Here is a 13,439-nt window from a genome sequence, read left to right as displayed (position 1 = left end):
ATTTGCTGCCCCTGCATAAGCCTTGTTGTCACAGTGCCTCGTATGCCTGCACAACAATGCATAAAATCCCGTTAGCAGGTGTGACTGACTGCCAGTTACTTAGGGGACTTTTAGCCACTTGTTGATTGCCTTTGCTCACATGCTCCCAAAACAGGGTTACAAATACGTCCTGGTCATCATCAACATGTTCTCTAAACGGAAGGAAGCGTTTCCCGCAAGAAACAATAATGCATACACAGTATTAAATGCCTCTGTCACCCCAGATTCGCGATTCCCAGTAAAATACAACAGCCCAGCCCGCTGCTGATCTGCTGGGTACGACCTGGACAAATTTACAGGGTGGTTTTACTGGTCTACGATGTCACTGATGAATCCCCAGCCATAACCATTGCTGAAACCACCGAACTGTGGACATCTACAGGATCCATCTATTTATAAAGCACACATCCATCTGGACGGGGGGGGGGCTGCCTGGAGTCGGTGCACTTACTCCCTTCCTCTAACTCACTCAGCATGATGATCTGCAGCACAAGGCAGCATAATAAACCAACAGGTCCTCAACAGCACCAAACAGAATACCACTTTCCTCACCATCTGGACAGGATCCCGACCCAGAAACTCTGGACCAACAAGGGCATCTGCTTTATCCGTGTCCACAATGCCTACCCCTGTCTGTTGCTGTCCTGGGGTGGCTGTTGGGATGTCAGGTGCGTGATACCATTCATCTATCACTCCCAGTCCCCTATCTTCGCAAATCCCGTGACGTGTTACAAACGAGCCTTGGATGCCCTTGATACAGCTCTCTAAATGAGTCCACAAACTCACCACCATAATAGAGGAGTTGGCGAATTTCATAGCTGAGGTGTACACCCAGCTGAATGCGGAGCATATTCCCATTAAAATAGTGGCTATGAAAAATAGGATGACCTAAGACTCCCTGCTCCCTGCAAAAGGGGGCAATGCGCCTTCATTGTTGCTGACTGCTGCACTTGCATCCCCGACACCCGCGAGGACATCACCGATCTGGCCCAGCATATGCAGCAGATGCCTTCTCTCTAGCATGAGCAGGAACACCACTCGGACTTATGGGACTGGACAGCATCCTGCTTGGATTCATCGGTACAGTCCTGCTACAGGGAGTGACTGCCATCCTTGCTATCATTGCCAGGAGTGTAGCACTGACCATGGCCATCCGACTCTGCTGTTCACTCCGTGTGCCGTACTGCTGCCCTCTGTCCTGTCACCGTTCAGGTAGTACAGATCCCCAAGAAAACCTCTGCTGAGCTGTGCTCAGTCATCGATGGCGATGTGTATAACAACGAACAATCCCTTTCCCCACGCGACAATCTCCCTGGAACTGACTACGCTGCCCCCTTCTCATTCCGTCACTTAAAAAAGTGGAAACAGTGGGGAAAATGTCTCGTACCCTGCCTACCCACAGGATGGCAACACAGAACACAGAAAATCAAGCATGTCCCAACCATGAAATAAACTCCCAGAAGGCATCAGCTTTGACAAAGCAGGCTGACACGGCAAATCAGACATGTCCATCGTCACTCTCAGACCAGGGAATACACTTCTAAAGAGAAACTAACAAAAGCCTTCTTGGAATCAATTAACACAACTGTCCCAAAGCCTTCAGCGCTGTCTGGTAACCCAGTGATACCAAAGCCAGACAAAGGATAGTTCAGATGGAGAGGCACCAGATTAACTTGGTTAAAGGTGAGAAGCAGTGGAAACACCTTATTGCTTTAAAAGGGATATTCTCATCTACCCTCGAATAGCACTGAGATTTCCTAATCCCATTAAGAACTGATTGATGCTGCCAGGATGCTGCATTATACCTATATTCAAGATTTTGTTCTGATAACTGATTTGCGACTACCACCATCGTAAATGGATTCCTTGATTATCAAGACCATTGTATTTTCCCTATTTTAATTAGCATAATTGAACAGGATTCTCAGCTTGATTCTCAGCTCGTGGAAGGGTGTTTGGTCTACTGTGCTGTTTCAGCGGAGTTATTCTCTCTTCCACGATATCACTGTGTTAATAAAGGTTTTGTTAATTTTTCTTTGCTCTGTGTTTCGTTATCTCTGCTTTATTGCGCTAATTTCACCGACAGTTAAGTTGAACTGCCTTCCAAAGTCGATCGAACATGTGTGATAAATGCTGTAGATACTCCATACATAAATGAACGAAAATCACCAGGTCGTCAATATACACCGCACAGTTGGGTAATCTGCGAATGTACTAATTAGCCAGTCTCTCAAATGTGGCTGGAGTGTTTCTCATAATGAGGTGCATGACTCTGAATTGAGAAAGTCCATATGCTGTTGCGATAGTCAAAATTGCCTTCGGTCTCTCTGACAGATGTACTTGCCAGTATCCTCTGAACAAATCCAACTTTGAAAAGTAAGTTGCTTGTCACAAGTTTTCGATACTATCATGCTACCGTGGAATTAGATAGGCATCAGTCTTTGTAACAGTGATTACTTTGCGATACTTCACACATAACTCTCAGATAACATGTGGCTCATTACTATGTGTGAGCTCAAGTCACTGTAACTCACTTCCATTATGCATCTTGGAGCATGTGCACTATCTACTTCTGAACATGTACCAAATTTAGCGGGTTATGTCGATCAGGATGTTTCTTAATCGGAAAAGCATCCCCGACATGCACAATAAACACAGTTAGCTAAATACTTCTCAGTTTATGTCTGCGTATCTCCACATGTGATAATAACTCCTCTTTCAGATCCATTCGATCTTTTTGTGAAGTTAACTCAATAATTTATCTTCATTTTTGTCAACTTCCTCAGTACCCAATTTGATTTGCGGAATTCCGAATTCAGTATCCTCTGAACTTGTTTTTTTTCCTTTAAGCTGTCGCAATTAGCTTAATGTCTTCTTGATTTCCTTCCATATCAAAATACCTTTTGAACATATTCACATGGCACACTATGTGAGATTTCGTCCTGTCTGGAGTTCTTACCAAGTTATTCAGCTCACTTTCATTTCTTCTCGATTTGATAAGTTCCATTAAACCGTGTTCTTAAAGGCTCACATGTTACTGGACGTAGCACCAATGCATTATCCCGAATTGCAAAATTGTAAATTTGTGATTTCATATTCGCTTCTTTTTTAATTCTATGCTGTTATACTTTTAAATGCTACCTATTCGGATCTGTTTAAAAAGTAATTACTGTACAGCTGTTTTTGCTGCGATATTGTGTAATAGAATTGCTTCTGGAAATCTAATCGAAACATCCAATATTGTTAATACATACTTGTTCTCACTTTTTTTTTCGAGGTGCTGAACCTACTCAATCAAGCAGGACATTTGTGAAAGATTCCTCAAATGTGGAATTGGAATTAACGGTGCCGGTTTTGCTATTGTCTGTAGTTTCCCGATTAGCTGACATGTATGACACTTCCAGCAAAATTCAACGATATCCTTACGTAGTCCAGGACAATAAAAATGTCTTGGTCTTTTAGCCTGAGTTTTCCGCACCCCTAAATGATCTCCATGTGGTCGGTCATGCGTCACTTGAAGCATTTCCTCCCTATGACTAAAGGCAACACTATTTGATAAATATCTTCCCATTTCTCAGCTGCTTGAAAGGTTCATTTTCTCCATTTCCTCGTTAAGACATTATTTGTTAAATAATAAAACACAGGAAAGCATTCACGCTCGTTCTCTGCATATGCGTTTTAATAGAAATGTTGTAACGTTTCATCTTTCTGCTGTAAATCAATCAACTTAGCAGAGCTAAAGATCCTTGCTTTTTTTTTACCTATTTGTTCTTTCTTTGTTCCACTTGTCTGGTAAAAAAAAATCTCTCGGTAAAGCTATGTCAGCTTCCTTATTTGTGTCTTTTGAAACCATCTGTTTCAGCTTGGGCGTCTGTGATCGTGTAACCACACAATCAATGACAATTCATGGATAAACATTTTCCATGTCTTCAGTTTCCTGCACCGGCACTGGCCTTTCAACTAGAGTAGGCAGCACGCCTACCGGTGCATCAGCTATGTCATTTTGCAAAGACAAATTGTATTCCTGTATCTGAGAGTATTTCCAAAACTGCAATAATAAATTCTTCACACTTCTCTCGAATCTCGAGCCTCACTTTATATAACTGAGCACTTTTTGTCTCACCATGATTTAATGTTACCAGCACATTTTCTGGAACGAATTACTCAGGAGAACATATCTCCTCATCTTTCACCATTACAGACTGGGGTATCCTGTGTTCCTTAATATTGTAACTTACTCACCTATGACTCCGAACCTATGTGAATAAACTTTAAACTTGCAAGTGTATTTAAACGTGGATTTACTATTTCCTCCTTAATCGACCTTTGATCGTCTTGTACACGCTGAGGCAGTTGTCTAACTTCCCTTGTGCCTCTTGTTACCTTTCCTACAAAACTTCCAGGCTTGTCGGGGTTTCCTACATCAGACATTCTCCTAGCCCACCAATACTGCGATTTCGTGTGGTCCACTTTATTACAATGAAAACACAGGAGATGCTTAACTTATTTGTGACCCTCAAGGCATTCCTTCTTACCCTGTGGTAAGTAATCATTACGATATTCACTGATACCAACCTTACCCTTTCCACGTGAGAATGTCTCTTCGTCCCAATTAATATCTCTCATTGGTTGAAGATGTTTCTGTTGCCAAACCGAGTTGTATGGACCAGTTCATAATCATCAGCCTCTTCAGCTGCTAATCTTGCTGTTATAAATCTGTGCTCTTTCACGAGTCCGCAAAACTTCAGACAGTAAATATTTTTAATTCCTCCAAAAGATTTACCTTTCTCAGGCCATCATGGGTCTTTGAAATTCTTATCCATCTGTCGAAACTCCACTGTTTGATTCCTGCAAACACAATATATGTTTGACCTGGGTACGGATTTCGATTCTTGAAGTGTTGCCTACCGGCTTCTGGTACAACTTGATCTGCACTGAAAATGGCTTTTTTCAACTCCTTAAGATCCCCATATACTTCTTCTAATAGTTCTGCAATTACATCACTAACCCTACATGCAAGTCTCTTTGGATCAACGAAACCCACATTGCCACGGCCACTACATTTGTTTAGCCATCTTTTAATTTAAAGTGAAAATGGCGCCCACATCCTTCTCATCAAATTTAGACCATGCTTGAACATACTTAAGCCCTTGCTTACGAGGTTTCTGACTACCAGGGGTTTGCTCATCCTCACTCTTTTCCTCAGTAAGCCTCCCATTAGCCTTAACCTCCTGCCGTGTAAGCTGACTTTCCTTTCAAGTGTCAGTTTTTGATGTTCAAAAGCTCTGTCTTCTTCTTTCTCTGTTCTCTCTTCTCCCCCCGTTCAGCTGATCTCTTTTTCCTCTGTTCTGCTGGTCTAACTTATTCCCTGCCTTCTGCCCATAACTGTAACTGAAATGGTTTTATTTCTATCTCTTTTTTCTTATCTCTCATCTCTGACTCAACCTGCTCCATTTACAATTGAATTATTGCCAATTCGATGGATTCTGATGGTTTCTCCAGCAAGGTAATGCTATGGTACTGCTGTAATTATTTCTCCATCCTCACAGAAGCAGGCAGTCTCAAATGCAGCTTCTCTGTTAATTCTTCGAACTCGTTGCTATTCATCGCATTTATATACAGAAAAATTCTGGGGACTAGAAGAGCTATTATATTCCGAGCTCTATCTACCCAACCGAACCAAAACCTGAAATAATAACTCTAGCATCCACCACGCTCTGATGAAAATCCGGGAGGAGACCTAGGAAGTGTCATGGACGAGTCCAGACCATTCAAAACAATCTTTAGTCGGCAGCCCTAGGCCATAACTTTGCAAACTGTTTCGTTAAGTGTACAGTGAAAATTACCTTGAGTAAATTAGCGAGGTTCACGACGAGATATTACAATAGACAAAATGTATTCCCAAAATTACACAATCAAACACAAAGAACAGAATAAATGACCCCCTAAACTAATCAGTCTATCAAAACTAAACTTAATTATGTTGTTCTGAATATATGCAAGAGCCCCAAAAAGAAACCTCGATTGCAGGGTTAGAGGACGGTAATGATAAAGATATACTGCACCAGAGAAAGGAGGAAGTGAATGGTTAATCAAGGAATGGCAGAAGGAGTGTAACATATTACGGAAGGGAGTGGGAAAAAAACATAAACACAAAGGGAGAAATTGGAAGAAGAACTCAGGTTACTTCGGACAGTACACGATCAAAAACAGTATGAGGAGTTTCTCAACTATAAACAGAGTGTTGAATGGTGTCGGGGGAAAGTGAGCCATGGAAGTGGCAAAATGACGTAGGACAGCGTGTTAAGAGGAGGACCGTAAGACGACCAGCAGGAGACTGATGGAATCAAATGGAGATGGAATCAGGATCAGGGTCCGAAGGGAACTCCCTGGATGAGGATGATACCAGGGACAAAGAGCTCCCACATGTGAAAAGAATTATGCTTTCGTTCATAAGACAGTTGGGAGTATGTCAGACAATCACAATATATTCGCTGGGGTCCCAGGATCTGGACTGGCTGAGCAATGCATTGCCCATGATACATGAGGGTGGCGGAAACTGGACTAAAACATTTGAAGATGGGAATAAAAGTTGGAAAACGTTCCTGTGTGTATGCGAGGGTCAGAGAGACTGATTCAGCATTGATTCCCTGCAGCTTGCGGAATGTTTAACACCTTGTGCTCTAGATAGAATGCACATTTGTTTTTTGGTGGTTGAATATTTGTGATTTATTTATTGGAACTCGAGATTCTTAGAACATAGAACATAGAAAAATACAGGTCAGTACAGGCCCTTCGGACCTCGATGATGGGCCTATCCTTGCCCACCTAAACTACACTAGCCCACTATCCTCCATATGCCTATCCAGTGCCCGTTTAAATGCCCATAAAGAGGGCGAGTTCACAACTATTACTGGCAGGGCATTCCATGAACTCACGATTCGTTGAGTAAAGAATCTACCCCTAAAATCTGTCCTATACCTACCACCCCTTAATTTAAAGCAATGCCCCCTCGTAATACCTGACTCCATTCGTGGAAAAAGGTTCTCTTGGTCAACCCAATCTAAACCCTTAATCATCCTGTACACCTCTATCAAGTCACCACTAAACCTTCTTTTCTCCAATGAAAGCAGCCCCAAGTGCTTCAGCCTTTCATCATACGATCTTCCTACCATGCCAGGCAACATCCTGGTAAACCTCCTCTGCACCCGTTCCAGTGCCTCCACATCCTTCCTATAGTATGGCGACCAAAGCTGCACGCAATACTTCAGATGCGGCCGCACCAGAATCTTATACAACTGCAACATGACCTCAGGACTCCAGAACTCAATTCCTCTACTAATAAAAGCCAGTACGCCATATGCCTTCTTCACAGCACTATTTACTTGGGTGGCAAATTCAGGAGTGTTTTCAATTTAATTTGTACTTTGGGAATTTAAGGTGGTACCTTTTAACTTTTTTTTAACTGACCATGGGTGATTATAAAATAAAAAAATGTAAGATGAAGTAATATTAATGAAATGTTTACCCACCATTTTTTCTTACAGACCGTGACTGCTGTACTGTTAATTTCGAACTGGTCGCAGTTTATGCTTACATGAAAGCCAAACGTATATAAATTTGAATCAGTTCAATATGGAGGGTGAGGATTTTACGATTAGACACTGGTATGAACCTGCTCTCAAAACACAATTTGTTTCAAGCGACTGGCAAATTTCAAGTTCATACATTTTGATCTCATTGGATTAATCAAAGATTTGACTAAATGCAGTAAACGCAGTAGAACTGTAAACCCTGGCCTTAGAAAGTGCCTGCTCTTTCTTCATTAATAATAATCCAGAAGTAACATAGAGAAAAATCACCTTAGGCTTTAACATTTGGTCATTGAGTGGAAGAATCACATGAGCTTTATAGAATTTAGTTTAAATTAAAACACATGGAGCTGAAAGTATAATGAGCGATCCCAAATATCCCAAACGACCAATATTGTTTTCAGAAAATGATACTGGTAGATTTTTGTTTTGTTTGTTTTGGACTCGTATGTCTCCACTCAATCTTAAAACTGCTGCATCTCATTGGTGATTAGGAGTGCCATTTCTATCTTTATTCTATATCGATTTCTCTCTTTCACTGAGAATTGGCATTTTGTTTGAACATTGTGTTATGAAAACCACGAGAAAAGCTTAATACCTTATCATTGATATCTCTGTCTTTGGACTCGACCATTATTTGTGCGTGAGAAGTATTTTGTTACCATGTGAGTGGACAAGACGTCTTAATGCAGCTGCACTCATTTCACAGCTTTTTAACATTGCAAACGTGCAATGACCAGTCAAAATCGCTTGAGGTACCTTATCTGGGAGTGAAATTAAGGGACTAGAATCAGGGAATTGTAATTTTTTTTTATAAATGATTTTCCACTTTTGATCACTTCAGAAATGTATTATTCACTGGCTCAGTTTCCACCTCTGAGTTACACCTAATTATTATGTTTAAATACCCAATTGTATTATCCCTGAATCACAAAACCAGAATTCATTGCAACTTGATTGGTTTTACGCCTTTTCACGTTGCTATTGATCTGTGTCATTGTCTCGGGGTTACTTTGAAGCATGGCTGCAGTGATTAATTGTGAATTAAAAAAAAGAGAGAAAGATAAAGTGGATAGTAAACGAAAAAAAATCCTTCCTGGCCAGTTGAAGGAAGGTTGCATGTGATAGAGTAATAGAGGTTTGTGCACTAGATGGAACTCCCCAAAGCTGGGACAAGTTAAAAGATGAGTGTGAATGGCCAGATGAAAAAGAAAGGGAACTGGAGAAACAGAAGAAGGCCACTATGGCTGAGGAATGTGAATAAGCTTGAAAGCAACAACACTTTTTTAAAAAATCAGATTTTCCTCAAAATCCTGACCCTTTGTCTGGCACACCTATCCTATTTGAGAATGGGGATTACACTGAAGTGGGCTTTATTACAGGATATCCACTCAGCCCCTAACACTTTCTGCATCTCCCCAGCAAACCACCTCATTAGAAACCTTTCCTTATTTTGAAAATGAAACGTTCAGTCTTCAAAGCCGATATATTGGGGATGAGTGGCCTGATCCACCCTAAACCAGGGGCCATCCCGGGAATCAGAGTCATGTGAATGAAGCATGCCTCTGACCACAAGCACAAAGCGGTCCAATTTGCTCAATATGTTCAATGATGTACAGACAGCAAAATTCCCTAGTGACCTGAACACGAATGGCTTGCGTTCTTAAGTTGAAATAAGTGACCATCTGTCTGACAGAAGTGGTATACAGCCCACGAGTGAAAAATAATCGAAAAGCTGAGTCACCTTTGTTTTATCCTATACTTTTGCTATGTATTCCTTCTGATGTCACTGACATGATTCAGAAAAAAGTATGAGGGAGTTTCGAATTTTGTAGTCACAAACGAGGATAGTTTCCTATTAATTGGCCAGTACCAGACTGAAACACGATCCAGCTGGCAGGTGAAATCGTTTATATCAACGCCCTCACGATCACAAAAGCTGTGTGCCAGCCCTGGCAAAGTTGATTCGTCCACGATGCCCCTGGGAGAGGAACTAACCTGAAATTCCCGCGCGCTCCCTCCCTTCCAATGTCACTCGTTAGCTCACTCTCTCCATCCTAAGCTCATTTCATACTTCCCGGTCTCGTTCACACTCTCTCTCCCTCCCTCCATCCTGGTTTCACTCGCTCGTTCTCTCTCTCCCATCCAGATTCGAACCCTGCCTCCTGATGTGACTCGTTCGCTCGCTCTCTTCCAACTCATTTCGCTCTCTCCCTCCCGGTCTCGCTTGTTTGCTTATTTTCTCTCATGCAGGCTCGTTCCCTCCCTTCCTCTACATCATACACGCTTGTGCACTCTCTCCTAAACTGGATCGCACACTCGCTTCCTCCTGGTCTGATTTGTTCAATCGCTCACGCCTACCAAGACTCACTTGCTCCCTCCCACACAGTCTCACAGGTTGTCTCTCACCCAGGCACGTTTACTCTCTCCCTCTTAGTCTCGCCTATTTTCTCGCATTCTCACACACAGGCTCCCTCCTTCCTTCCCACTCTCCCCGTCTCATCCGTTCACTTGCTCTCTCCCAAGCAGGCTTGCACCATCCCTCACTCCTGGTCTGACTCGTTTGCATGCTCACAATAGACAAGGCACACTCTCTCTCTCCCAGCTGCTCTCACATGTTCGCTTGTTCTCTCCCACAGAGGCTTCCTCATTCTCTTCCTATCAGACTCTCCCGTTCGATCGATTCCTCCCTCCTCGTCTCAGTCATCATCTCCCACCCAGGTTCATTCACTCTCTGCCTCCGGTTTTCTTCCATTTGCTCGCTGTGTACCTCCCAGTCGCAGTCGATTGCTCACTCTCTCCCACCCAGGCATGCTTGCTGCCATCCTCCTGGTCTCTATCGTTCACTCGCTCTCTTCCAGTCTGGCTCACTCGCTCACTATCTCCCCATCTCATTCATTCGCTCACTCTATACCAAACAGTGACAAATGCTGTTGACCTTCTGGTTTGATTTGGTCAGTCCCTCATTCCAACCCAGTCTTACTTCATTACTCATTCTCTCTCACCAGGCTTCTTTGCTCTCTCCCTCCCCGTCTCTCTCATTCAATCCGTCCCTCCTGGTCTCACTCATTTGCTCTCTCTCTCACCAAGTGTCACTCACTCCCTCCCTCTCAGTCTCAATCGATCACTCGTACCCTCCTACTCAGGCTCGCTCGCTGTCTTGCTTCTGGTCTCTTTGATCCGCTCGCTCTCTCCCTTCAAGTCTGACTCGTTCACTAACTTTCTTTCACCCAGGAATTTTCACTCCCTTCCTTCCAGTCCCGCTCGTTCACTCGCTTGCTTTCAACCAGGTGTGCTTGCTCCCTCGCTCACCATCTCATTCATTCATTTGTTCTCTCCGAAACAGCCTCTCTCGCTTCCTCTCTCTTGGTCTGAATCGTTTGCACTCAATCGCACTAAGACACATTCACTCCCTCTCTCCCATTATCACTTGTTCACTCGTTCTCTAACACACAGGCTAAATCGCCCTCTCACTCCTGGTTTCTCTCATTCGCTTGCACACTCCCACCCACTCTCACTCGTTGGCTCGTCCCCTTCGACCCAGGCTCTCTTGGTCTCCTGGTCTACAAATCTCACTCTTTTGCTCGCTCTCGACGATGCAGGCTCGCTCGCGCTCTCCCTCCTGATCTCATTTGTTTACTCGCTATCTCCCACACAGTTCACGTGTTCTCACGTGTTCGCTCACTCTCTCACAGCTAAGCTCTCTCACCCTCCTCCCTCTCAGTCTCACTCGTTTGCTCACTCCAAACATGGAGAGAGCAGGAAAACTTCTTCAAGGCAGGCATCCTTGCAAGAGGATTCGCAGTAGTGTGAAAATCACCGAGGTAAAAACAATGACTGCAGATGCTGGAAACCAGATTCTGGATCTGTCGTGTTGGAAGAGCACAGCAGTTCAGGCAGCATCCAACCAGCAGCGATATCTACGTTTCGGGCAAAAGCCCTTCATCTTTTATTCTTATGAAGGGATTTTTCCTGAAACGTCGATTTCGCTGCTTGTTGGATGCTGCCTGAACTGCTGTGCTCTTCCAGCGCCACTGATCCAGAATATTGTTTCCAGCATCTGCAGTCATTGTTTTAAACTTGCTCACTCCTAACCTCTTGGTCAGACATGCTTGCTCGATTAACCCTCCGCAGCCTCGCTGCCTTCTTCCTTTTCACAGTCGCTCATTCGCTTGCATACTCCCTCCCGGCCACAATTGTTTACTCGCCCTCTTTCTCCCAGGCCCGCTCACTACCTCCCTGCTAGTCTCGCTCTGTCACTCGTCCTCTCCCACCCAGGGTCACTTGCTTCATCGCTCCCTATCTCACTGGTTCAATCACTCTATCCGAACAAGGCTCGCTCCCTCCCTCTCTCCGATTCTCACTTGTACGTTCAGTCTCTCCAACCCAGGCATGTTTGCACCCTGTCTCCCAATCTGACTCATTAACTCGCTTTATCTCTTACAGGAACGCTCCCTCCCTCAAGATCACACTGTATCGCTCTCTCTCTCTTCCACCCAAGTTCACTTCCTCCATCCCTCCTGGTCATGATGTTTACTTGCTTATCACCTCATCTTCGCGCTCTCTCACTCTGTCCTGATTACGTTCGTTCGCACAATCTATTATACACAGTCTCGCTTGCTTCCTCTATCCTATTCAAGAACATTCCTTCGCCCTCTCCCACTCAGGCTATCTTCCTCCCTCCTTCTAGTCTCACTTATTCGCTCGCTCTGTTCCACCCAGATTTGCTCTCTCCATTCCTCCTTGACTCGCTCGTTCTCTCGTTGTCTCCCACCCAGTATGGCTCGTTTCCTTCCTCCAGGTATCAATTTTTCGTTCGATTACTCATACCAAGGCTTGCTCCCTCCCTCGAGCCTGATCTTATTCCTTCGCTCGTTCTACCAGCCCCAGGCTCGCTGCTCTCACCCAACCAGACTCGCTCGCTCCTTGCCAGTCTCGCTCATTCTCTTCCTCCCTCACATTCTCAGTTGTTCACCCACTCTCTCCCAAACAGGCTCGCTGCCTTCCTCTCTCCCGGTCTTGAAGTTCACCTGCTCTACACACTCAGCTTTGCTCACTCCCTCCAGTCTGATCTCATTATTCTCTCGCTCTCTTCCACCAAGCCTCAGTTGTTCCGTCTTCCCCGGTCAAATCTATTCCATCGCTCTCTCCCACAAAGTATCGATTCCTCCCTTCCTTCCTGACTCACTTATTCGCTCTCTCTGTTCCACCCAGCGTTGTAAGCTTCCTCCCTCCTTTTATCGCTTGTTTTCTCAAGATCTCCCAGCCACTCTTGCTTGTTTCCTCCCTCGTGGTCTCATTTTTGTGCTCAATTTCCCCTCACAGGCTCGCTCCCTTGATCTCCCTCTTCCTCTTGATCTCATTTGTTCGGCCTCTATACCAGTCCCAGCGTCGCTCTCTCTCAACCACCCCACGCTCGTTCCCTTCCTGCCAATCACGCTCGTTTTCCAACTCATTCCAAGTGTCAGTTGTTCACTCGCTCTCTCCCACCCATTCTTGCTGTCTTCCTTCCTCCAGGGCTCACTCTAAACTCGGTCTTTCCATCCCAGTCTCGTTCCCTCTCGTTTTCCTGGTCTCATTTTTCCCTCGTTCTCTTTCAGCCAGGCTCACTGCATCCCATTCTCATGATCTCTATCGTTTGCTCATTCTTACCCACACTGTCTCGATACCTGTTTCCTTCCTGGTTTAACTCTTTCGCTCACTTACTCCGACCCAGGGTCTCGCACTTCCCTCCCTCCATGTTTGCACTCTCCCGCCCTCCTGGTCTCACTCGTTCAATCACTCTCTTCCACACAAGCTCGCTATCTC

The sequence above is a fragment of the Hemiscyllium ocellatum genome, chromosome 48 (assembly GCF_020745735.1).
Source record: "Hemiscyllium ocellatum isolate sHemOce1 chromosome 48, sHemOce1.pat.X.cur, whole genome shotgun sequence".
NCBI lineage: Eukaryota > Metazoa > Chordata > Chondrichthyes > Orectolobiformes > Hemiscylliidae > Hemiscyllium > Hemiscyllium ocellatum.
This window is presented reverse-complemented; position numbering follows the sequence as displayed.